The following is a 26,981-nucleotide window of genomic DNA, read 5'->3' on the forward strand; positions in this document are numbered from 1 at the left end:
GCAGCACACCAACATGGCACAAGTATACATATGTAACAAACCTGCACGTTATGCACATGTACCCTAGAACTTAAAGTATAATAATAATAAAAAATTTAAAAATTTAAAAATTTTAAAAAAAGAGAGAATTTTAGACCAATATCCCTGATGAACATCGATGCAAAAATCCTCAATAAAATACTGGCATACTGAATCCAGCAGCACATCAAAGAGCTTATCCACCATGATCAAGTGGGCTTCATCCCTGGGATGCAAGGTTGGTTCAATGTACACAGATCAATAAACTTAATCCAGCATATAAACAGAACCAAAGACAAAAACCATACGATATCTCAATAGCTGCAGAAAAGGCCTTTGACAAAATTCAACAGCCCTTCATGATAAAAACTCTTAATAAGTTAGGTATTGATGGGATGTATCTCAAAATAATAAGAGCTATTTATGACAAACCCACAACCAATATCATACTGAATGGGCAGAAACTGGAAGCATTTTCTTTGAAAACTAGCACAAGACAAGGATGCCCTCTCTCACCACTCCTATTCAACATAGTGTTGGAAGTTCTGGCCAGGGCAATCAGGCAGGAGAAAGAAATAAAGGGTATTCAAGGATGCCCTCTCTCACCACTCCTATTCAACATAGTGTTGGAAGTTCTGGCCAGGGCAATCAGGCAGAAGAAAGAAATAAAGGATATTGAATTAGGAAAAGAGGAAGTCACATTATCCCTGTTTGCAGATGACATGATTGTATATTAAGAAAACCTCATCGTCTCAACCCAGAATCTCCCTTAGCTGATGAACAATTTCGGCAAAGTCTCAGGATACAAAATCAATGTGCAAAAATCACAAGCATTCCTATACACCAATAACAGACAGAGAGCCAAATCATGAGTGAACTCCCATTCACAATTGCTTGAAAGAGAATAAAATACCTAAGAATCCAACTTACAAGGGATGGGAAGGACCTCTTCAAGGAGAACTACACACCACTGCTCAACGAAATAAAAGAGGACACAAATAAATGGAAGAACATTCCATGCTTATGGATAGGAATAACCAACATCATGAAAATGGTCATACTGCTCAAGGTAATTTATAGATTCAATGCCATCCCCATCAAGCTACCAATGACTTTCTTCACAGAATTGGAAAAAAACTTCTTTAAAGTTTATATGGAACCAAAAAAGAGCGCACATTTCCAAGACAATCCTAAGCCCAAAGAACAAAGCTGGAGGCATCACCCTACCTGACTTCAAACTACACTACAAGGCTACAGTAACCAAAACTGCATGGTACTGGTACCAAAAGAGCAATATAGATCAATGGAACAGAACAGAGCCCTCAGAAATAATACTACACATCTACAACCATCTGATCTTTGACATACCTGACAAAAACAAGCAGTGGGGAAAGCATTCCCTATTTAATACATGGTGCTGGGAAAACTGGCTAGCCATAAGTAGAAAGCTGAAACTGGATCCCTACCTTACACCTTATACAAAAATTAATTCAAGATGAATTAAAGACTTAAATGTTCACCCTAAAACTTTAAAAACCCTAGAAGAAAACTTAGGCAATACCATTCAGTACATCAGCACGGGCAAGGACTTCATGACTAAAATACCGAAAGCAATGGCAACAAAAGCCAAAATTGAAAAATGGGATCTAATTAAACTAAAGAGCTTCTGCACAGCCAAAGAATCTACCGTCAGAGTGAACAGGCAACCTACAGAATAGCGGAAAATTTTTGCAATCTACCCATCTGACAAAGGGCTAATATCCAGAATCTACAAGGAACTTAAACAAATTTACAAGACAAAAATCAAACAACCCCATCAAAAAGTGGGCAAAGGATATGAACAGACATTTCTCAAAAGAAGACATTTATGCATCAACAGACACATGAAAAAATGCTCATCATCACTGGCCATCAGAGAAATGCAAATCAAAACCACAATGAGATACCACCTCACACCAGTTAGAATGGTGATCATTAAAACGTCAGGAAATAACAGGTGCTGGAGAGGATGTGGAGAAACATGAAACTTTTACACTGTTGGTGGGACTGTAAACTAGTTCAACCATTGTGGATGACAGTGTGACAATTCCTCAAGGATCTAGAAATAGAAATACCATTTGAGCCAGCCATCCCATTACTCGGTATATACCCAAAGAATTATAAATCATGCTGCTATAAAGACACATGCACATGTATGTTTATTGTGGCCCTATTCACAATAGCAAAGACTTGGAACCAACCCAAATGTCCATCAATGATAGACTGGATTAAGAAAATGTGGCCCATATACAGCATGGAATACTATACAGCCATTAAAAGAAGGATGAGTTCATGTCCTTTGTAAGGACATGGATGAAGCTGGAGACTATCATTCTGAGCAAACTATCGCAAGGACAGAAAACCAAGGACCGCGTGTTCTCACTCACAGGTGGGAACTGAACAATTAGAACACCTGGACACAGGGTGGAGAACATCACACACCGTGACTGTCATGGGGTGGAGGGATGGGGGAGGGATAGAATTAGGAGATATACCTAATGTAAATGACAAGTTAATGGGTGCAGCACACCAACATGGCCCATGTATACATATGTAACAAACCTGCACGTTGTGCACATGTGCCCTAGAACTTAAAGTATAAACAAAAAAAGATGTTTCAATGTCAATTTGAGGGAGAGACGGGTACTAGAAGGGGAACAGATTAACACATATTTTAAAAATGAATCTATATACCTATTAATAATTATTTAATAAGGCACTTGAAAGATAAACTGTTTCAATATCATTACCAAAAAAATGAGTAAACAGAGAACAAGGCTTCATTATGTACTTATTTACACCTTAGGACTGTGTATGTGCACACACACACACGCGCATTTCCTTCCAAAGAGACGATACTAGAGAAGGGAATGTTCTAACTCTGAAAAGAGTGCATTTAAGTACATGAAGCTTCAGAGATTGTTAACATCACAGACTTGGTGATTTCTCACCTTTAGGAGGTAGCACTACTAACTACTACCCTGGCATCCCCAGCTTTGACCTAGGCATACACAGTTATTATTGGTATGAAAAGAAATTTGGTTTCTGAGTGGCTTCACTTGCAAGAAGGCATGGTGACAAATGCTGTGTGACTCACCATGTTCCATAGGTTATTTTACTTCTGAATGGGTGTGTTGGAAAATTACAGGTGATTTGGGAAAAAAAAAAGTCCAAAGAGAATGTGTTATTTCTCCTGGACCACTCCAATTTATTCAACTTCTGTTCAGCACAAAATCTCACTACAATTTTATAATATTCATTATTTCTTCATATGTCACAAAACTCCATTTCAATTATATAAAATAATCAAAGTATATATGTTAATGAAAGTACACATGTTCATAAAAAAGAAACAAGAAGTCAATAATATCAATCTACTGCAAATCAAACAAATTAACTCATGTTTTGATGGAGAACTTCATTTTATTTGTGATTAGTCTGTTGGAGATGTATTTAATAGCTGAAATCAAATTCAAATATTGTAAAAAATTCTCTCAATAAAGAATTACTAAGGGACACTGAGGTAAAAGCTAGAGTAAGGAAATGAGAGGGAAAGAGCTGTGAGCACCATCCCTGAGAATGTTAGTTACCTCAACATAAATGGAGTATGCCAAATAGAAAATTTAATTAAGACTTCTGTGTCTCCCACTAAAATTCATTTCTTCTTTATTCTTTAAGACAATGATCTCATTTTAAATTTTGTGTGTGTATGTGCTAGCTCTTTAGATGCAGTGATGGCTTACACTTGGTTTTCAGCCATTTTGCTGAGTAAACTTAGTAACAATCCTGGCTGGAGTAGGCAGAATAATGGCTCCGTGAAAATAGCAGTATCTTAATCCCAGATACCTGTTATGTTTCATGCAAAAATGACTTTGAGATGGGGAGATTAAGGTTAAGGACCTTGTATGGAGATTAAGGTTAAGAACTTTGTATTGTACCTTATCCAAGTAGGTACAATGTAATCACATGGGTCCTTAAAACTTGAAGAACACGCCCCATCTGAGGAGAACCACAGATGGCAGTGTGAGACAGACTCAACTGCCATTGGTGGCCCTAAGGATGTGGGAAGGGCGTTATGAGCTCAGGGGCAGCTTGCCACAGGAATCTGGAAAAGGAAAGGAAGCAGATTTCCCCTTATAGCTTTCACAAAGGAGTAGATCCCTACTGACACCTTGACTGTAGTTCATTGATACCTGTGTCAGACTTCTAACCTACAGAACTATAAAAAGTAAATATGTGTTATTTTAATCCACTAAAATTGTGGTAATTTGTTATGTCATCAGTAGAAACCTAATATAGTGGCTAACATTGTTTGAGTACTTACTATGTACGAGACATAATGCTTAGTCATTTATGTGCCTTATTTATTTCTTACAACCCTATTTTACATATGAGGAAATTGAGATTTAGAGAGGTTGGGTAATTTGCCCAAGACTACACAGAAAGAAGTGGTAGAGTAGCAATTTATATCCATAATGTCTGTTTCAGAGTCTGAGCTCTTAATTACTCTGCTATCTAGACTTTCAACTCTTTGCAAAGGAGTTATATGTAAATAGAGTATTTCCTGGAGACTTAATGTCTATTGAATTGAATTCTCTCTGATAATAATTCAAAAAAATTACAGTACAATATTGTTTTGTCCTAGGTTTGCCCTCATTCAGAGTAGATTTGAAAACATTTATTTTTTTCATTAAGTGAAAGAGTAATGGAAAACTGTCAGTTACTAAAAGATCAATGACCCATTGCAAGAAAAGATGGGTCTAGAAATTTGGAAGGATGTTTTCTCAGAGAAAACAACTAGAAATACTGAATTAAAATGTTTAAAAAATCTTCTTAAATATATATTTAAAAAGTGGAATCTATAGACTTAATTAGATTCCTGCTTCACTTTGAGCATTTTTTATGAAGATGGATGACCTTGTAAGAGCATGTGGGGTTCTGAAGACAGAATTCAAAGTCTCGGACTTACCTATCCCAATTTAATATCCCACATAGAGCTGGGACCCCAAATGCTATACCCTCAAGGTTGGGGAGGAGCAGAAGTAACACTGTACTTCCCAACTCCCTGGGCATTACAAGGAAAAGTTGCTATGGCATTTGGAAGAGTAGAAGGTGGAAAACAAAGCTCCACTAAGAAGTTGAAACTACAAGTCCAAGGTGACCCTGGCATAGATTTTTTTAAAAAATAATTTAATGGAAAAACTATGCTATTAGGTTGAGATGGCTGCAGTACCTTGGGTTTTTATTTAAACAAACTGAAGCCCAATGTAAACAGCAAAACAAAACTTAAGCTAACCCAATCAAGAACTGCCAGTTTTCCTTTAACTAGGGACTTTCTACCAAATCATACCGAAATAATGTAAACATTTATCTGTAGCCAATCAAATAACTACCTTTCTTCCATGTTCAGCCTATAAAAGTCCCTTGCTCCACTGCTAACACAGAACTCCCTAAACCTCTTTTGGTTTTGAGTGCTGCCTGATCCGTGAATTATTTGATGCTCAAATCAACTTTGTTAAATGTATTTTGTTCATCTCTGTAGTACTCTATTAGTGCATTTTCACACCGCTGTAAAGAACTGCCTGAGATAGGATAATTTATAAAGGAAAGAGGTTTAATTGACTCACAGTTCTGCATGGCTGAGGAGGCCTCAGGAAACTTACAATGATAGCAGAGGGGAAGCAAACATATCCTTTTTTACAAGGCGGCAGGAGAGAGAAGTGCAGAGTGAAAGGGGAAGAGCTCCTTATAAAACCATCAGATCTCATGAGAACTCACTCACCATCACAGAAACAGCATGGGGGAACTGCCCTTATAATCCAGGCACCTCCCACGAGGACCTTCCTCTAACACATGGAGATTACAATTCAGATTATAATTCAAGATGAGATTTGGGTGGGGACACAAAGCCAGCCCATATCATGTACCAAACTGGCAAATCAGGAACTTGGTTTAAATGGTCTGGAATTAGGGCCCTGGCAGAAACAATCACAAATTCTCCTTGGAGGAATTTAACATCTCAGCTTCTCCTGAAGTCTCCTTCATCTCAGTTAATGGTACTTCTATTATTCCAGTTGCTCAGACCAAATATCTTGGTGTCATCCTTGACAATTCTGTTTCTCAAACCTTATCCAGTCAGCAAACCCTATTCACCTTTAGAAAACTCATTATCTTTTCTCTGTTGTAATATTGCAGTAGTCCTCTAAATGATCTCCTTGCTTCAGCTTTTGTCTCCCTAGAAACATTTTCAATGCAGCCATCAGAGTGAGTCTGTTCAAATGTAAATTACATAATTCTTATGCTGCAAACAGTTTAAATAATTCTTACCTCATTCAAAGGAAAGCCAAAGTCTTTGTAATGACCTCCAGAGTCCAAGACTTCTGCTCCTTTGGCTCTTCTGCCCTCATTTCCTGCTACTCTCCTATGTGTTCAGTATAGCAGATGCTGTCAGTGCCCTGCCTGTTGCCACTCTTGCTTACCTTTTTAGTGCATGCAGGGCTAATTTCAAATGCCTAATGACTGACAAGAATTTTTATATATATATACACACACACATATATATATATGTATGTGTATATATGTATGTATATATGTATGTATATGAATTTATACATATATACACATGTGTAAGCTTCATAGTCTCTTTTTTACGCTGTGTCGCAGAGGTCTCTCTCCTTCGGATTAAGCTCCCTCACTCACAGTATTAGCTGGCTTGAAAACACACATTTTACTTACTCCTTTCTCTTCCATGCCTCACTTTGTATCTCCCTACCTTATCTCTTTACTCTCAAATGATCAACATAAACTTGAATGCTTATCTCAGATAAACATCTAATCAACTGACTATACTATTCCTTGCAGTTTCTTTAACACTTCAGGTATGTTCCAGCCTCAAGGCTGTTGTATTTGCTGTCCCTGCTCACATGTCTGGAGTGCTATTGCCCTAGAAATTACACAAGGCCATTTGCTTCATATCATTCAACAAAACCTTCCCTGGACATCCTGTTACCCATTCAAGCAACACTTTTCTTTTTTCCCTAAATTAATTATTTTATTCATTAACACACATCACAATTTAATTAAGAAATTAATTCTGTGTGTGTGTGTGTGTGTGTGTGTGCACATGTGAGAGAGATAGAATTTACTTGTTTATTGACTTTGCTCCCACAGGAATATAACTCTCTGAGCAATGGGATTTATGTTTGTTTGATTCACTACTGTATCCCAATAATTACCTGCCACATAGTTAGCACTAAAAAATATTTGTTTTACTTAGTGTTTACTGTGCATAAATGTGCATAAAAGAAAACCAGTAATATTCCCAGAATAATAAATAGCTCAGTGGAAAAAATACTCAGGCATTAAAAAAACCCACAAAAATACCATTAGTGAGAAACAGCAGAAATAAAAGATGGCAGAACAAAGATTTAATTTGGAAATAATCACAGAGATTATATTTATTTGCTATGTTTAATAAAAAACATGAACTGAGAAGTGTTTGAAGCAGGAAACCATCAAAGTAATTAAGAAGTTGTGAAATTAATTTTTCCATATTAAAATTACAATAAATTATAAAAATACAATAAATGTGTTTATCAGTATGTTAAACTCAGTTGAAGAGAAAATTAACAAATTATAAGTCAAAAGACATCATCTACAATCCAGCACAGAGAGCAAGAGATGAAATATATGAAAAGAAGTTAAAAGACCCAAAGAATAGAATGAGAATGTCTAGCATACATCTAATAAGAACTTCAGAGTACAAGCAAGAGAAAATTTAGAAACTTGCCTGCAAGAGTAGCTGGACAAAATGAAAGAAGTAACTGTTTTCAGGTATTGGACAACAGGCCTCATGAGAAATATGCCTGGTCCCCTTATAATCACCCCAGCTTTCAGTGTGGAGTCACTTTCTGGACCATGGTTCATGGGGTGGGAGCCTGAGCTGAGCTGTTAAGTAGGAAACTGCTCAGAAAAGGAATTTTAAAAATTAGCATAGGGGTCCCCTTAAGTCTTTGGCTAATACTCAGTTTTGCATTACACAGTGCAAGTCCCCAGGAAGCCTTGCAGAGAGAGCTTCTAGAGAGCTGATTTGTGAGGCTGCATAATGTTGAGAGATTGAGGAGTTCTGAACAGCCAGAGTGAAGAGCGAAGTGACCTTGAGGAGCACCCCAAGCATTCAATCGAGACCTCAGAAAGGCCATGCCTCAGAAAGAGGGCTACCCTATTCCCAGATTAAGAGCTCATTTAAACATGGCCGAATAAAGCTTAAAATCAAGTATTGAAATGATCAAGCTAATTCCCTAGTATTTAACTACTAGCCAGAAAAAAAAATGCATTACTTTAGTGATGAGGTTATTGGATCCTGGGTTCTTTTTTTATTTAATTGGGATTTTAATGTTTGATTTTTGTGTGTATGAAAGTTTAGTTGTTTGTGTTTGTTTTAATGTCAATATTTTTATATAAGTTGTGCCTATACAGTTTTTCTATTATCATTGTGTCACTATGTATGAAATTTATCTCTCAAAAGAGGTTTGAAATACCAAAGAGATTCTGAATTATAAGATTTATAGGTTTACTATTTAAAGGTTGGTTTGTAATACTGCATTATCAAGGTTATTAAGAATTAGACAAAATTAGTATGATACATTCCTAGTGCACAGTGTGTGCGATGTGATACCATCTTTACCTATCAAAGTAATAAATAATCAGATGCTGAAATAATTAAATCTATATAATAACACTTAATGCTAACAAAGATGAGATAAGCATTTTATATACTTTTCATAGAAACACGAGTTGACACAATCATTCTGCAAATATATTTGGTCATATATGTTTAACATATTTAAATATTTTTATCATTTGACCCAATTACTTCAAGGAAATGATCAGTAATATATCTTTCTGAGATGTTAACTATAGTATTTTTATAGTGATGAAAATGTGAAGCAATCAAAATAGTCTACACAAAGTTAAATAATTTACGGTGTGAATTAAAACCACGTTTTATCTGAAGGTTAGTTTCTAATGACAACAAATAGAAATTGTGGCATATTCAAAATTATTTTTGAAAAATATATTAAATCTTCTGTGGAATAGATTTCTGCACCATTGCTCATTAATTCCAATGAAGTCTCCTTCTTCCTACAATGTTGCAACAGTTTGTTACTTTCCATTTTAGTTTTCCTTTTCTTCTTTTTTCAGTGCTTTGGAAACCATAATGATATTTTATTTAATTTTTATTTAATTTTTAATTATTGTGGGTACATAGTAGGTGTATGCATTTATGCATCACATGAGATATTTTGATATAGGCATACAACATGTAATAATCACAGCAGGAGAAATGGGGTATTTATTACCTCAAGCATTAGTCCTTTGTGTTTCAAACAATCTAATTATACTCCCTTAGTTATTTTAAACTGTTCTAATTCATATTATTTCTACTACACTTCACCCTGTTGTGCTAGCAAATACTAGGTCTTACTCATTCTTTTCATTTTTGTACCCATTAACCATCTGCACTCTCCTCCACCCCATCTCTACCACTACCCTTCCCAGTCTCTTGTAACCATCCTTCTACTTTCTATCTCCATTAGTTCAATTGTTTTAATTTTTGGTTCCCATAAATAAGAGAGAACATGCAATGTTTGCTTTTCTGTGCCTGGTTTATTTCACTTGACATAATGATCTCCAGTTCCATCCATGCTGTTGCAAATGACTGGTTCTCATTCTTTTTTATGGTTGCTTAGTACTCCATTGTGTATATGTAGCACATTTTCTTTATCCATTTATCTATTGGCAGACACTTGGGTTGTTCCTAAATCTTCGCTATTGTGAATAGTGCTGCAGTAAATATAGGAGTGCAGATATATCTTCTATGTACTGATTTCCTTTATTTTGGTATATTCCTAGGAGTGGAATTGCTGCATAATATGGTAGCTCTATTTTTAGTTTTTTGAGGAACCTCCAAACTATTTTCCATAGCAGTTGCCCTAATTTACATTCCCACCAAGAGTGTACCAGAGTTTCTCCTTTTCTCCATATCCTTGCCAGTGTTTGCTATTGCCTGTCTTTTGGATATAAGCCATTTTAACTGGTGTGAGATAATATCTCATTTTAGTTTTAATTTGCATTTCTTTGATGTTGAACACTTTTTCATATACCTGTTAGCCATTTGCATGTCTTCTTTTGAGAAATTTCTATTCAAGTCTTTTCCCATTTTTAAATCAGATTATTCGTTTTTTTCCTATAAAGTTGTTTGAGCTCCTTATATGGAGCTCAACTTATATTCTGGTTATGAATCTTTTGTCAGATGGGTACTTTGAAAATATTTCCTCCTTTCTTTGTAGGTTGCCTCTTCACTTTGTTGATTTGTTCCTTTGCTATGCAGAAGCTTTTAAACTTGATGTGATCCCATTTGTTCATTTTTGGTTTGGCTGCATGTGCTTATTGTGGTATTGCTCAAGAAATTGTTGCCCAGACTAATGTCCTGGAGAGTTTCCCCAATGTTTTCTTGTGGTAGTTTCAAAGTTTGAGGTCTTAAAATTTTTAATCCATTTTCATTTTACTTTTGTATACAGCAAAATATAGGGGTTGAATTTCATTCTTCTGCATATGGATATTCAGTTTTCCCAGGACCATTTATTGAAGAGACTATCCTTTCCCCAGTGTGCATTCTTAACACCTTTGTTGAAAATGAGTTCACCGTAGATGTTTACATGTATTTGTGGGCTCTATAGTCTGTTCCACCAGTCTGTGTGTCTGTTATGCCAGTATCATGCCATTTCGGTTACTACAGCTCTGTGGTATAATTTGAAATCAGGTAATATGATTCCTCCAGTTTTGTTTTTTGCTCAGGACAGCCTTGGCTGTTTTGGGTCTTTTGTGGTTGCATATAAAATTTAAGATAGTTTTTTTCTATTTCTGTAAAGAATGTGATTGGTATTTTGATAGGGATTGCAATGAATCTGTAGATTGCTTTGGGTAGTATGGATACTTTAACAACATCAATTTTTGAATCCATGAACATGGAATACCTTTCCATTTTTCTGTGCCATTTTCAATTCCTTGCATTGATGTTTTATAATTTTTATTGTAGAGATCTTTCACTACTTTGGTTCATTCCTGGGATTTTACTTGTAGCTACTGTAAATGGAATTACACCCGTGATTTCTTTTTCAGATTGTTCACCGTTAGCGTATAAAAATGCTAATGACTTTTCGTATGTTGATTTTTGTTATGTGCACACCTAATTGAAGAGACTACCCAAACAGGCTAAGTGTGAGCAAAAGGCTGTTTATTCACTCAGGTGCGAGTGGGCTGAATCCGAGAAGGGAGTCATTGAAGGGTGGTGGGAGTGGAACTGATTTTGTAGGTTTGGGGTAGGTAATGGAAAGTTACAGTTAGGGGCAGTTTTGTCAGGCAGGGGAAAAATGTCACAAGGTGCATAGTCATGAGGTGGGGGGAAGTCACAAAGCACAATATCATAAGGTCGATTGATTAGTTAGGGTAGGGCAGGAACATATTACAATGGTGGAATGTTGCAAGGTTGGTTAATCAGTTAAGACAGGAACTAGCTGCTGCTTCTTCTTTAGTGGTTCTCCTGTTGCTCCAGGCTTTGTGACTCCAGGAGGCCTGTACATGTGGGTCAGAGGGGTCACAATGGCTCGAATATGGTGTAGCCCGTTCAGAGGACCTTACAATTTTGTATACTGCAACTTTACTAAATTTCTTTATCAGTTCTAATAGTCTTTTGGTGTGGTCTTTATGTATTTCCAAATATAAGATTAGACCATCTGCAAAGAAGGATAATTTGACTTTTTCCTTTCCCATTTGAAAGCCTTTTATTTCTTTCTCTTGTCTGATTGCTCTATCTGGGTCTTCCAGTACTATGCTGAATGACAGTGGTGACAGTGGGTATACTTGTTGTGTGCCAGAACTTAGAGAAAAGGTTTTCAGATTTTCCTCATTCAGCATGATACTAGCTATGGGTATATTGTATATGACTTTTATTATGTTGTGTATTCCTTCTATACCAAGTTTCTTGAGGCTTTTTATCTTGAAGGGATGTTGAATTTTATCAAATAATTTTTCAGCATCAATTGACATAATCATATGGATTTTGTCTTTCACTGGGTTGATATGATATATCACTGTGTATGATTTGCATATCTTGAACCATCCTTGAATCTCTGAGTTGAATCCCACTTAGTCACGATAAAAGATCTTTCCAAGGTACTGCTAGTATTGTGTTGAGGATCTTTGCATCAATATATATCAGGAATATTGGCCTGTAGTTTTGTACTTTTGATGCACCTTTATCTGATTTTGGTATCAGAGTGATGAATGAGTTTGAAAGTATTCCTTCCTCCTCTATTTTTCAGAATAGTTTGAGGAGGATTGGTATTAGGATTTCTTTAAATGCTTGGTAAGATTCAGCAGTGAAACCATCAAGTCTTGGGTTTTTCTTTACTGGGAGTCTTTTTATTACATCTTCTATGTTGTTTCTTGTTATTGATCTGTTCAAGTTTCAGATTTCTACATGATTCAGTCTTGGTAGGTTGTATGTGTCTAGGAATGTTTCCATTTCTTCTAGATTTTTCAATTTACTGGCATGTATTTGCTCATAGTAGCCACTAATGATCCTTTGAATTTCTGCAGTATTAGTTACAATGTCTCCTTTTTCATCTCTGATTTTATTTGGATCTCCTCTCTTTTATTTTTCATCTGGCTAAAAGTCTGTCAATTTGTTTAACTTTTGAAAGAATCAACTTTCTGTTTCATTGACTTTTTGTATTGTTTTCTTTGTTATAATTTCATTTATTTCTGCTCTGATCTTTATTATTTCTTTTTTTTCTACTTATTTTGGGTTTGGTTTGCTCTTACTTCTCTAGTTGTTTTAATCCATTTTCATTTTACTTTTGTATAAGGCAAGATAAGTATTAGCAAAGGAAGGTAAGACACCACTGGAATAGAGGGACAGAAATACTGGACAGTAAGCATGGCATTAAACATGGGCATTGGCTTTGTGCATAAGGCAGGAAATCAGTTACAAACTGGAGGGATAAGATGGAGAGTTCTCCTTTAGAACACAGTACAAGGATTTTTATCAGGGACATCTTATAAAAAATAATGATGATTTTCTGCTAGAGTGTTGATCTAGTTTTTAATTTTTTTTTAAATTTCCTTGTTAAAATCACAATTATTCCTGGAATCTAAGTGAAAAACAAGTGTCAATATGGAGTCAAGTGACTCCACTTGGAGATGAGGGAAAATGCAGTGTCTCGGGGGATGTGCAGGCCTGGCATCATTGAATCATTTCCATCGCTGGTACTTAATTTAGAAAACTCTGGTCATTATAATTACTCCGAAATATAAAAGTGATTTGTACATATCACAAAAGACTTCCAGGAGCCTTTCCTGTACTAGTTTCTGGTGTTACTGATTTTATTAAATTTGCTAAACTTACAATAGACATTTTAAATTGGTTCACAAAAACAGTATAAGTTGCCACCATTTGTATGCCTTGTAGTAGGTCCACAATATGAGTACTTATTAATTCTTTTGTATGTGAACCAGGGAGTGATGGTCTCTGTTGTGTTTAGTAGTATTTCCAACATAAGCTAGAAAAGTTGATCATAAATAAATGTATTTTTACTTTCCATGTAAGACTTAGAATATGTCTTATTGTTACAAGTTTTCTCTCTTGAGAAAGAAAGGTGCTTTAGAGCTGCAGAGTAACCATTCAGGGAACTTTCATGGCCTGGACACAACCAAGATAAAAGAAAATGAGAGGAGCACACTCTCCTTTTTAACTTTACCACAGAAATACAAATGGCAATGTTGTCGCTAAACAACATTCTTGCCATGCTAAAAACATAGAACTTTAATTTAGAAGACAAATAGCTAACCGTAAAATCCAGGAGGAATGAGTTTGATTTGTTTGAAAAGCAACAAAATTTGACTACATAAACTTTGACTGAGTCCTATTTAACATTCTGCATCACTTTACTGCACAGCAATAGCAATATTTCCCAAATAAAGTTGAAACTCACCTATGGAGCCTCAATTATATGGCTGAGGTATTGATTCTGATCCTTAATTTCCTTTAAAATGTAATATTCCTCAAACTAAGAAAATCTCAGATCTATGGTATTATGAAAATGAAGGAAAAACAAAGTCAACCTCTCCTTTTATTTTTTAAACATCATTGGGAATTTCTATAAGAACGTTTGGCTGAACCATTTTCTGGTTATCTAAATACATCGGCAAGTATGTGAATATGAGGGGAAAGGGTATGAAGAATGAACGTAAATTTCCATCACCTCTGTTATCATATCTAAGCAGAATTCTCATTGGCCCTTGTGAAATATGTAAGCAGAAAGGATGCGCTTTCCTTCACATTTGTGTTGTCCCTTCAGAGTCACAGCTTTTGGCAGCAAAAAAGGAAGGAAGGGAAGAGGTCACACTGCTCCAGAGGTGTTTCTGCTTCCACTTCTGTCCCTCACACCCATTCTTTTGGATTCTTGGCCTATGCTCCTAAGAATATAAATTTCATAACCACTGCAAACACAAACCCTATTCTTTAGTTCAGTCAGGTTTAGTGGAAGAAAATAAATGAGAGGTTTGTTTTCTTGCTCAAAATTTATTGACCTAACTGTGACAGAGGCACTAGGGTATGTAGAGAAATGAAAGAAAAAGAGAGTGTTGGAATGTGGAAGTAGTATGTAATATTTAAGAATAAATAAAATAAGATAAAACTGGAACATTTCGTTTTTAAAAATTCTTTATGGAGTTATTTAATTTTCTTTGTCTTCTATATTGCATTACATTTCCTTCTATATTCCTTCTAAAGGTAGAAATGGAACAAATATTTTTATAAATAATGGAAATTAGTACTTTCATTTTTCTGTTTTTCCCAAATCATAACTAGTTTTACAGGCTATTTTTGTAATTATAAGATAATTCCTGCCCAGGATACACTAATTTGAGAATATTTGTGCTATTACAAGGACAGAAACAAAAGCTGAATTACTTACAATGTCACTACCAAGATGTTAGTCTTGCTAGTATATTCTTATATATTTTGTTTCCAGATTCTCTTCTTTGTCTTTGTACTTTACTAGTAATAAGTTCATACTAGAAAAGATCTTTTGTAACTTGTTTTCATGTGATGACATATGATGGTCACCTTTTAATTCCCTAACTAGAGAGTTGTATCAACATTTTAGAAGGCTTTATGATATTATACAATATGAATATTCTATAAATTATTTTAGCATTCACTTACTGATGAGCTTTTAGATTGTTTCTTAATTTTCACTACTATAAGTTACTAGCCACCTCATCATATTGTAAACTGCCTGGATAAATATGAATAAACATATTTATCTGTAACCATATAATAAAACTGAAAACTATGCATCATGCCAGCAACCACAATTGTTAGTTATATGAGACTGTTAGTCCCACAATTGATAGGCATTTAATGCCATTCATTAATGTATTCACCTATTCATCTCGGTAAGTATTTATTGAATATTAGATATAATGGGCATGTTGCCCAGTACTGAAGATATATGGATAAACAAAGCAGTGATAGCCTTGGTGGTAACATGCTTACATTCTAATGGTTGAAGGCAATCAGTAAACATGTGCATAAACAAGAGATTTAGAGATGTAATTGGTACTTTGAATGGAATGAACTGGCCAACATGATAGATTTTAATTAGAGAGGTTTACTTAGCTAGGATAGACAGGGTCAAATTCTTTGAGAGACTGGTGTTTAGTTGATGCTTGAGTAACAAAAAAACAACAAACCATTCAAACAACCAGACAGGATGAAAGGAGAAAATAACAAGTGCAGAGGCCCTGAGTAGCAAAAAGTTTGGTAATTGAGGAACAAGAGGATTCAGAAGGATAGAGTGCAAAAATTTTCTCCCATTCTTTAGGTTGCCTGTTCACTTTGATGATAATTTCTTTGGCTGCACTGAAGCTCTTTAGTTTAATTAGATTCCATTTGCCAATTTTGACGTTGGTTGCAATTGCTTTTGGTGTTTTAGTCATGAAGTCTCTGCCCATGCCTATGTCCTGAATGGTATTGCCTAGGTTTTCTTCTAGCATTTTCATGGTTTTAGGTCTCACATTTAAGTCTTTAATCGATCTTGAGTTAATTTTTGTATAAGGTGTAAGGAAGGGGGTCCAGTTTCAGTTTTCTGCATATGGCTAGCCAGTTTTCCCAACACCATTTATTACACAGGGAATCCTTTCTCCATTGCTTTTGTCAGGTTTGTCAAAGCTCAGATGGTTGTAGATGTGTGGTGTTATGTCTGAGGCCTCTGTTCTGTTCCATTGGTCTATATGTCTGTTTTGGTACCAGTACCATACTGTTTTGGCTACTGTAGCCTTGTAGTATAGTTTGAAGTCAGGTAGAGTGATGCCTCCAGCTTTATTCTTTTTGCTTAGGATGGTCTTGGCTATATGGGTTCTTTTTTGGTTCCATATGAAATTTGAAGTAGTTTTTTCTAATTCTGTGAATAAAATGAACAGTAGCTTGATGGGAATAGCATTGAATCTAAAAATTATTTTGGGCAGTATGGCAATTTTCATGATATGGATTTTTCCTATCCATGAGCATGGAATGTTTTCCCATTTGTTTGTGTCCTCTCTTATTTCATTGAGCAGTGGTTTATAGTTCTCCTTGAAGAGGTCCTTCACATCCCTTGTAAGTTGTATTACTAGGTATTTTATTCTCTTTGTAGTAATTGTGAATGGGAATTTACTCATGATTTGGCTCTCTGTCTACTCTTGTTGTATAGGAATGTTTGTGATTTTCATACATTGGTTTTTTTATCCTGAGACTTTGCTGAAGTTGCTTCTCAACTTAAGGAGTTTGGGGGCTGAGACGATGGGGTTTTCTAAACATACTATCACATCATCTGTAAACAGAAATAATTTGAACAGAAATAATTTGACTCCCTCTCTTCTTATTTGAATACCTTTTATTTATTTCTCTTGCCTTACTGCCCTGGCCACAACTAGCAATACTATGTTGATTAGGAGTGGTGAAAGAGGGCATCCTTGTCTTGTGCTTGTGCTGGTTTCCAAAGGGAATGCTTCCAGCTTTTGCCCATGCAGTATGGTATTCAGTATGGCTGTGGGTTTGTCATAAATAGCTCTTATTATTTTGAGATACATTCCATCAATACCTGGTTTATTGAGAGTCTTTATCACGAAGGGGTGTTGAATTTTATCAAAGGCCTTTCCAGCATCAATTGAGATAATCATGTGGTTTTTGTCATTGGTTCTGTTTATGTAATGGATTACGTTTACTGGTTTGTGTACGTTGAACCAGCCTTGCATCCCAGGGATGAAGTCAACTTGATCATGGTGGATAAGCTTTTAGTGTGTTGCTGGATTCTGTTTGCCAGTATTTTATTGAGGATTTTTGCATTGATGTTCATCATGGATATTGGCCTGAAATAGTCTTTTTTTGTTGTGTCTCTTCCAGGTTTTGTATGAGGATGATGCTAGTCTCATAAAATTATTTAGGGAGGAGTCCCTCTTTTTCTATTGTTTGGAATAGTTTTAGAAGGAATGGTACCAGTTCCTCTTTGTACCTCTGGTAGAATTTGGCTATGAATCCATCTGGTCTTGGGCTTTTTTTGATTGGTAGGCTATTAATTACGTCTCAATTTTGAATTTGTTACTGATCTATTCAGGGATTTGACTTCTTCCTGGTTTAGTCTTGGGAGGGTGTATGTGTCCAGGAATGTATCCATGTCTTCTAGATTTTCTAGTTAATTTGTGTGAAGGTGTTTATAGTATTCTCTGGTTGTAGTTTTCATTTCTATGCGCTCAGTGGTGATCTCCCCTTTATCTATTGTGTCTATTTGATTCTTCTCTCTTTTCTTCTTTATTAGTCTGGATAGCAGTCTATCTGTTTTGTTAATCTTTTCAAAAAAACAAGCTCCTGGATTCACTGATTTTTTTTAAGGGATTTTCCTGTCTCTATCTCCTTCAGTTCTGCTCTGATCTTTGTTATTTCTTGTCTTCTGCCAGCTTTTGAATTTATTTACTCTTGTTTCTCTAGTTCTTTTAATTGTGGTGTTAGGGTGTTGATTTTAGATCTTTCCCACTTTCTCCTGTGGGCATTTAGTGCTGTAAATTTCCCTCTAAACACTGCTTTAGCTGTGTCCCAGAGATTCCAGTATATTATGTCTTTGTTCTCATTGGTTTCAAAGAACTTATGCATTTCTGCCTTAATTTCATTATTCATCGAGTAGTCTCACAGGAGCGGTTTGTTCAGTTTCCTTGTAGTTGTGCGGTTTTGAGTGAGTTTCTTAATCCTGAGTTCTAATTTGATTGCACTGTGGTCTGAGAGACTGCTTGTTATGATTCTGTTCTTTTGCATTTGCTGAGTGTTTTACTTTCAGTTATGTGCTCTATTTTAGAATAAGTGCCATGTGGTGCTGAGAAGAACGTATATTCTTTTGATTATGGGGTGGAGGTTAATTCCTTAACTTATAGATGTCTATTAGGTCTGCTTGGTCCAGCGCTGAGTTGAACTCCTGAATAACCTTGTTAATTTTGGTCTCATTGATCTGTCTAATATTGACAGTGGGGTGTTAAAGTCTCCCACTATTATTGTGTGGGAGTCTAAGTCTCTTTGTAGGTCTCTAAGAATTTGCTTTATGAATCTGGGTGCTCCTGTATTGGGTGCATGTATACTTAGGATAATTAGCTCTTCTTGTTGCATTGATCCCTTTACCATTGTGTAATACACTTCTTTGTCTTTTTTGATTTTTGTGGGTTTAAAGTCTGTTTTATCAGAGACTAAGTTTACAACCCCTGGTTTTATTTGCTTTTCATTTGCTTGGTAAATCTTCCTCCGTCCCTGTATTTTGAGCCTATGTGTGTCTTTGCATGTGAGATGGGTCTCCTAAACACAGCACTCCAATGAGTCTTGACTCTTTATCCAATTTGCCAGTCTGTGTCTTTTAAATAGGACATTTAGCCCATTTACATTTAAGGTTAATATTGTTATGTGTGAATTTGATCCTGTCATTATGAGGCTAGCTGGTTATTTTGTCCATTAGTTGATGCAATTTCTTCATAGTGTTGATGGCCTTTACATTTGCTATGTTTTTTCAGTGGCTGGTACTGGTTTTTCCTTTCCATATTTAGTGCTTCCTTCAGGAACTCTTGTGAGGAAGGCTTGGTGCTGAAAAAAAAATCTCTCAGCATTCGCTTGTCTGTAAAGGATTTTATTTCTACTTCACTTATGAAGCTTAGTTTGGCTGGATATGAAATTCTGGGTTGAAAATTCTTTTCTTGAAGAATGTTGAATATTGGCCCCCACTCTCTTCTGCCTTGTAGGGTTTCTGCAGAGAGATCACTGTTAGTGTGATGGGCTCCCCTTTGTGGTTAACCTGACCTTTTTCTCTGGCTGCCCTTAACATATTTTCCTTCATTTCAACCTTGGTGAATCTGACGATCATGTGTCTTGGGGTCACTCTTCCTGAGGAGTATCTTTGTGTTGTTCTCTGTATTTCCTGAATTTGAATGTAGGTCTGTCTTGCTTGGTTGGGGAAGTTCTCCTGGATAAACTAAGTGCGTTTCCAACTTAGTTTCATTCTCCCTGTGATTTTCAGGCACACCAATTCAACGTAGGTTTGGTCTTTTCACATAGTCTCATATTTCTTGGAGGTTTTGTTTGTGCCTTTTTATTCTTTTTTCTCTATTCTTGTCTTCATGATTTATTTCATTAAGTTCATCTTCAGTCCCTGATAGCCTTTCTTCTGCTCAATCGATTTGGCTATTGATACTTGTGTATGCTTTACAAAGTTCTCATGCTGTGTTTTTCAACCCCATCAGGTCATTTATATTCTTCTGTAATCTGGTTATTCTAGTTAGCAATTCCTTTAACCTTTTACCAAGGTTCTTAGCTTCCTTTCATTGGGTTAGAACATGCTTCTTTAGCTCAAAGGAGTTTGTTATTACCCACCTTCTGAAGCCTACTTCTGTCAATTCTTCAAACTCATTCTCCATCCAGTTTTGTTCCCCTGCTGGCGAGGAGTTGTGATCCTTTGGAGGGGATGAGGCATTGTGGTTTTTGGAATTTTCAGCTTTTTGCCCTGGTTTTTCCTCGTCTTTATGGATTTACCTACCTGCGGTCTTTGCTGTTGGTGACTTTTGGATGGAGTTTTTGTGTGGTTGTTTCTTTTGTTGATGTGGATGTTATTGCTTTCTGTTTGTTAGTTTTCCTTTTAACTATCAGGCCACTCTTCTGTAGGGCTGCTGGAGTTTGCTGGAGGTCCACTCCAGACCCTGTTTGCCTGGGTTTCACCAGCGGAGGCTACAGAACAGCAAAGATTGTTGCCTCCTCGTTCCTCTGGAAGCTTCATCCCGGAGGGGCACCCCCGAGATGCCAGCTGGAGCTCTCCTGCATGAAGTGTCTGTTGAACCCTGCTACGAGGTGTCTCCCTGTTAGAATGCATAGAGGTTAGGGACCCACTTGAGGAGGCAGTCTGTCTCTTAGCAGAGCTCAAGTGTTGTGCTGGTCTGCAGGTACTCTGTCCCAGCGATATGGGAGTTTGATCTATAAGACCCTAACTGGTGCTACTGCCTTTCTTTCTGAGATGGCCTGCCCAGAGAGGAGGAATCTAGAGAGGCAGTCTGGCTACGGTAGCTTTGCTGAGCTGTGGTGGGCTCCACTCAGTCTGAACTTCCTGGTGGCTTTGTTTATGCTGTGAGGGGAAAACCACCTACTTAAGCCTCAGTAATGGTGGAAGCCCCTTGCTCCACCAAGCTTGAGCATCCCAGGTTGACTTAAGACTGCTGTGCTGGCAGCAAGAGTTTCAAGCCAGTGGATCTTAGCTAGCTAGGTGCCAATGAATCTGGTGGGATTTACTGAGCAAGACCACTTGGCTCCCTGGCTTTGGCCCCCTTTCCGGAGGAGTGAATGGTTCTGTCTCCCTGGCATTCCAGGCACCACTGTGGGATGAAAAATAACTCCTGCAGCTAGCTCAGTGTCTGCCCAAATGGCCGCCCAGTTTTGTTCTTGAAACCCAATGCCCTGGTATTATAGGCACCCAAGAGAATCTTCTGGTTTGTGGGTTTTGAAGACTGTGGGAAAAGTGTAGTATCTGTGCTGGAGTGCACCGTCCCTCAAGTCACAGTCCCTCAAGGCTTCTCGTGGCTAGGAGAGGGAGTGCCCCAACCACTTGCACTTCCCGGGTAAGGCAATGCTCCACCCTGCTTCTGCTTTCCCTCCGTGGGCTGCACCCACTGTCTAACCAGTCCTAATTAGATGAATCAGATACCTCAGTTGGAGATTTAGAAATCACCTGCCTTCTGCATTGGTCTTGCTGGGAGCTGCAGACTGGAGTTCCTATTCAGCCATCTTGCCTAGAAATAAAAAATATCCATGCAGAGTTTTTGAACTAGATAATCATAAGGAAATTTGTGCAATTTGCAGAACATTAAAGTAAATATAAGTAGTCCAGAGGGTAAAAATAAAAGTCTGCTGCAGTTATTGAGAATGAAAAATATATGTAACTGGTAAAAAATCAGCAAAAATGTAAAAATTTAAAATAATTAGTAAGCCAAATCTACGAATGCATGTAAGAGATAGCATTGTTATTGCCTTGGTGCTTATTTCAGGTAGACAAAATTGCTTAAACTAGAATAATAATACAATTCACTTCAAGAATATATTAAAAGGAACACTTACATGATCATCTCAGTAGATGCACAAAATAACATTAGTTAAAATGCAACTTAAAACTCTCTGAGTTTTAGCCAGCCACATGGGCTGCCAGCTAGAGATTTTATTCTCCAGCATTCCTTGCAGCTACCAGTGGCCATGTGACTAAGTTCTTGCCAGAGGACTATCAGCAGAAGTGATGTGAATATTCTCTAGGTAATGGACTGGGCTTTGATTTCTTCTCTTCTCTCTTTTTCCCCTCTTAGCTTCTGTTTTAGTCAGACCAACCATATGCTTAGACTCATTCTCAGCTCATCCCAAAATCCGAGCCACAAGTTACAGCCACTCATGGTATGCCACTTAATTTTCTGTCTTATAATGTCATTAGAGGTGTTCTTTATCCATGCTAACATATTCCAGGCTTCCTGAAACAGTTTTACTTGTTCATCTTTATATTCATTTAGAACCTTACAAAAAATTGAATGCACAGAAAGCATTTTAAAATATATATTTCATTGCCATCAATTTTGTTTGCTTGTTCCTGCTGCTAGCTAAATGTGATGCTATTTAATTGAAACAAATTCTTACCAAGCTATGAAATTAAGGTACAATTTTGAAAATTTGAGTCCATTTAAACCCTCATATTACACTTAATTGAAGATATTTAATAACCATTTGTCTTCCCAGTGGAAGAAAAATAGCCTGAAGCTTTTGGAAACAGAAGCTAGAATGTCAGGAGCATAGAGGGATTTTTTGCTGAATTTTCCTGAACTCAATTCTTACATTCTTATAACACACACACCAGGCATATAAGTCCTTTATTTCTTGGCCTTTCTAGACTAAGTTATAAAGAAGTCTGGTTTTAGTTTAGGATATATTTTTATAAATGTTCTGGAATTTGTATGTAAAAAAGATGGGGTGCTTCTCTATTTCTAGAATCAATTAAGCAACAATTATTTATGGAAAAATTACTAGTAACAATGGGACAGTCAATAAGTTTTTTTGAAGCTATCTATGACTGATTACTCATCTGTAAAAAATATTTTGAATTAGATGATTGTTAAGGTTCTCCCAGCAATTAAAGTCCATATAATCTGTTTCAAACACGTTCTTTGTCATTGAAAAGGATTTATTTAAAAAGTGTAAGAGTTGGTATTTTAAAACATATTTACCACTAGAAACCATTAAGACTAGAGGTCCTTAACAAAGCAAAGGGGTGTGAGTGAGCAGGCACTTTGAGGGGACTTCACTGTTTGGTAATGTGTTATGTCCTGCCAGAGTTGGGGGTCAGGAATGAGCTTGATGGAGAAGAATAGATCAAAATCTGACCGTACAAAGTCTCACAGTACTGAACAAAAAATAGTCATGAGAATAAAAATGCACTTAAAAATAAACAATAGAATATACAGCAACAAATATTTACTGAACACCTACAATATGTCTTGTTCTTGAGCTGCATCAGTCAACAAAACAAAGATCCCAGCTCTGGTGGAGCTCCATTCTGGTTGAATGGTACTTTTACCTTTCGTGGGATCCTCCGTCACATGAGCCCCATGAGAAAGGTGAAGAAGTAACTGGTATATGCAATGAAGAAATTGGCTCTAGAATGCATGATAGCAGTTAGTGATGGGAGTAGCCCATGTAATAAAAATGACAACTGTTTTGTTGAAGGACAAGAATTTAGATAAAAGGTCACTTGAAATGGCACATAATGGTGTTGTGCGAGTGTGTAGAAACTTGCCGAGCACGAAAGCATTCATAACAGGAAAGCTCATCATCAGCACTGAAGCGTGATTTCAGGAAAATAGCAAGTTGGCAGCAGAGTCTGATGACTACCATTTCAGGTAATGATGTCATTTTCTCCTTCATCCTACTAATTAGCAGCCTCCTTAAGGCACTGCTTAAGCTTCAGAAGCAGATGGGCCAACTATAGTTTGTGTTCAGGCCTCATCTATCTCATTTGCTCTATACCAGAGACAGCATGGGATAGTCTGACATGGTATATTTACTTTGCAATAAAACAATTTTTTAAAACAGGAAAATCTATGAATACCTAGTGAGTTCCTCAGCCCATGATGAACCTCAGCCACCTATGCTTTATTTCAATTTGCTTCCTACACAGAACGTGGATATTGGCTTTACATCCATGAAACCAAATAATAATAATAATAATAAAGTTACAAGTGAAGAAAGGGGGAGAGGTAGAACTCACTCCCCAGCATGTTCCTCAATATTTGTCAGTGCCACCACTAACTGATTCAGAATCATCCTCTACATTGCCCTCTCTCTGTTTTCTTTGCTGGAGGAGGGTCCTTCCACATGGCATAAGAGAGTATCATGTAGCCAAAATTGCTCCATTCCAAAGGCACAAAGGATGTATATAAGATAAATATAGTTTATTTTTCTGTAAACTAGACTTCAAAGATTTTGGCCTTTAAGTATATTGGTATATTTACTTTGTACTAAAGCAATTTTTTTAAAACAGGAAATTCTCTGAATACATTGAATACATTGAGAATTTCAATACCTCTTAGCTCAAGCATTCTTAATGGTTTCACAAAACTCATTTACAAAAAAACAAAACAAAACAAAACAAAACAAAAACAAAACAAAACAAAACAAAAAAAACACCTTTTTCTTAATATGTTGCTGGAATCATCTTACAAGCATCAGTGTTTGGTTTCTTTTCTTTTTCGAATTATTCTCCTTAGGTTGCTTGTGATCCAGAGGAGAGCTAAGCAATTTGTTAATGTTAAAAGCACGTGTGTGTGTGTGTGTGTATGTATGTGTTGTGGTGCATGGCAGAAGGAGGTATGAAGCAGGGATGTCTTAATCTGCTTCCAGGAGGAAAGAATGCATTACTCCTTCTTCTCCTTTTTGAAAAACTTTTCCCTTTCCAGAAAGCCCTGGCATGGAAATCCTACGAGATTTCTCAATTCTATTTAGTTTTGGGCCTTTTATGCTCTAGAATTGCCAGGTATTGTTCTCTGACGAATCTTTGAACCTGAACTGAGCCAGAAAATTAGGGTCTTGGAAACAAAGTCCAAATGAAGGAACCAATTCAATAAAGTCTGGCTGTGAGTCCAAGTGGCACAATCACAGCAACCGTGTAAGGGCCAGGTGGGTGAGTTTTGCCAATGTATAAAATCCTCTTGAGCTGCAAACTCAAAATAGCAAAATTTAAACCCATATTTTAATTTAAAATAACTCAATTTTATAAATAAAGTATGAATAACAACAACAATAATGCCTTATGTTTATATAGCACCTGGCATCTTTCAAATGTATTTATGTATGCATTTTTATGTACTATTCGACAAGTTGTACATCATGGCTTTATGCCATGTGGTATTTTCCCTGATTTGGACTAATATAATCTATGTTCATAGAACACCAAGGACTTGCCTGATTCCTCTTGTTTTTATGCAAGAAGGATCAGAAATTAGATGGAATCTGCATATATTCAGGACAAAAGATCATATAGTGAAGTGGAAATCAGTGCAACCAGAAGAGTAAGGAGTTGTGCCTCCCTAGGTCAATGATGCAGCTGTGAGGTTCTTACATGCACGTTCAACCTTGATGGGGCCACACAGTTGTTGCTTAGCAAGCCTAGATGCTGCCCAGAAAAACTACAGATACTGTTGACAAGTTTTGCAGTTATGCAGTTTGTGTAACCAACAACCCTAAACATACTCACTTCTGCTAGTGGACAGATCTGGGATACATGGGAGAGGACTGTGGACTGAGATTATCTGAGCATGCTTAGCTCTTTCTCTGAAATTTATCAAATGGAAAAATCATTCTTCCTCTCTCAGGGAGAAATGAACTAGCAGGCAGGGAGAAATTGAATGGATCCATTTTATACATTTTCTTCCTGGAACGATATTGGAAATTTTCTCCACTTTATGGAAATAGAATTGGGAATACATAAGCTACATTGCTTTAGCAACTATATTTATTTGGTAACTGCACATATGTGTTTAATTTAGCTGAGCTCTTTTTGTTATATGATTGTTAATTCCTACTAATCAATTTCAATAATTATGTTTGAATTCATGTTCTGCAAGGCATAGCAAGGACCCATATTCAGTTACTAATATTATAAAATGTTATTTGCAATCAAGCCATAGATTAGCCAGGTGATACAGTAGAGTAGATAGAGACATTCAATATAATCTGACCCACCATTTTATTCTGTCCAGAAATTTCACCAAGAAAATCTATTTTTTTTTCTTTTAACACTGGCATTTTGCCTAGGAAATTTACTTTAATATACTAATGCTCTTTGTAAACCTTTGAAGAGTGCTTCAGCGTAGTGTTTCTCAATCTATCTCATCAATAGCTCAGCGAGCAAAAGCTTACAAAATTGGGATTGTATTTCAGATAACAAACTTTTTTTCTTCAAAATAGAACTAGGAGCCAAACTGCATTTTATAAATTTGCAAATTATTCTTTAATCCTATGGATGTTATGTAATATTTAATTTTTTAAAAACAAACTATAGAGAGAGTAGGTTAAAACCCATTATAACGTTGTTGGGAATACAGTTAACGTTTTTCAGTTTTTCAAAGTTGTAGCAAGTGCTACATTCTTGTATGATTTATAAAATAACATGATATAATTAGAAAATACGTAGAAAAATAGAAAACAAACTGAGCCAAATTTTTGAAACTGCCTTTGATATGGTGTGGATTTGTGTCCTCACCCAAATCTCATGTCAAATTATAATCCCCAATGCTGGGGGCGGTACCTGGTGGAAGGTGATTGGATCGTGGAGGCAGATTTCCCCTTGCTGTTTCTGTGATAGTGTGAGTGAGTTTTCATGAGATCTAGTTGTTTAAAACTGTGTAGCACTCCCTTCCTCCTTTTCTGGCCATGTAAGATGTGGCTGCTTCCCCTTCACCTTCTGCCATGATTGTAAGTTTCCTGAGGCATCTCCAGCCATGCTTCTCTGCACTGCCCTAGTAGAAGTACTTTTCCTCTTTCTATGGCCATGTAAGATGTGCCAGTTTTCCCTTTCACCTTTTGCCATGACTGTAAGTTTCCTGAAGCATTCCCCAGCCATGCTTCCTGTACAGCCTGTTGAACTCTGAGTAAATTAAATCTCTTTTCTTTATAAATTATCCAGTCTCATGTAGTTCTTTATAGCAATGTGGGAATGGAATAATACAGAAAATTGGTTCCTGGAAGAGGGTCATTGCTATAAAGATACCTG

The sequence above is a fragment of the Mandrillus leucophaeus genome, unplaced genomic scaffold (genome assembly GCF_000951045.1).
Source record: "Mandrillus leucophaeus isolate KB7577 unplaced genomic scaffold, Mleu.le_1.0 Scaffold181, whole genome shotgun sequence".
In the NCBI taxonomy this organism is placed as follows: domain Eukaryota; kingdom Metazoa; phylum Chordata; class Mammalia; order Primates; family Cercopithecidae; genus Mandrillus; species Mandrillus leucophaeus.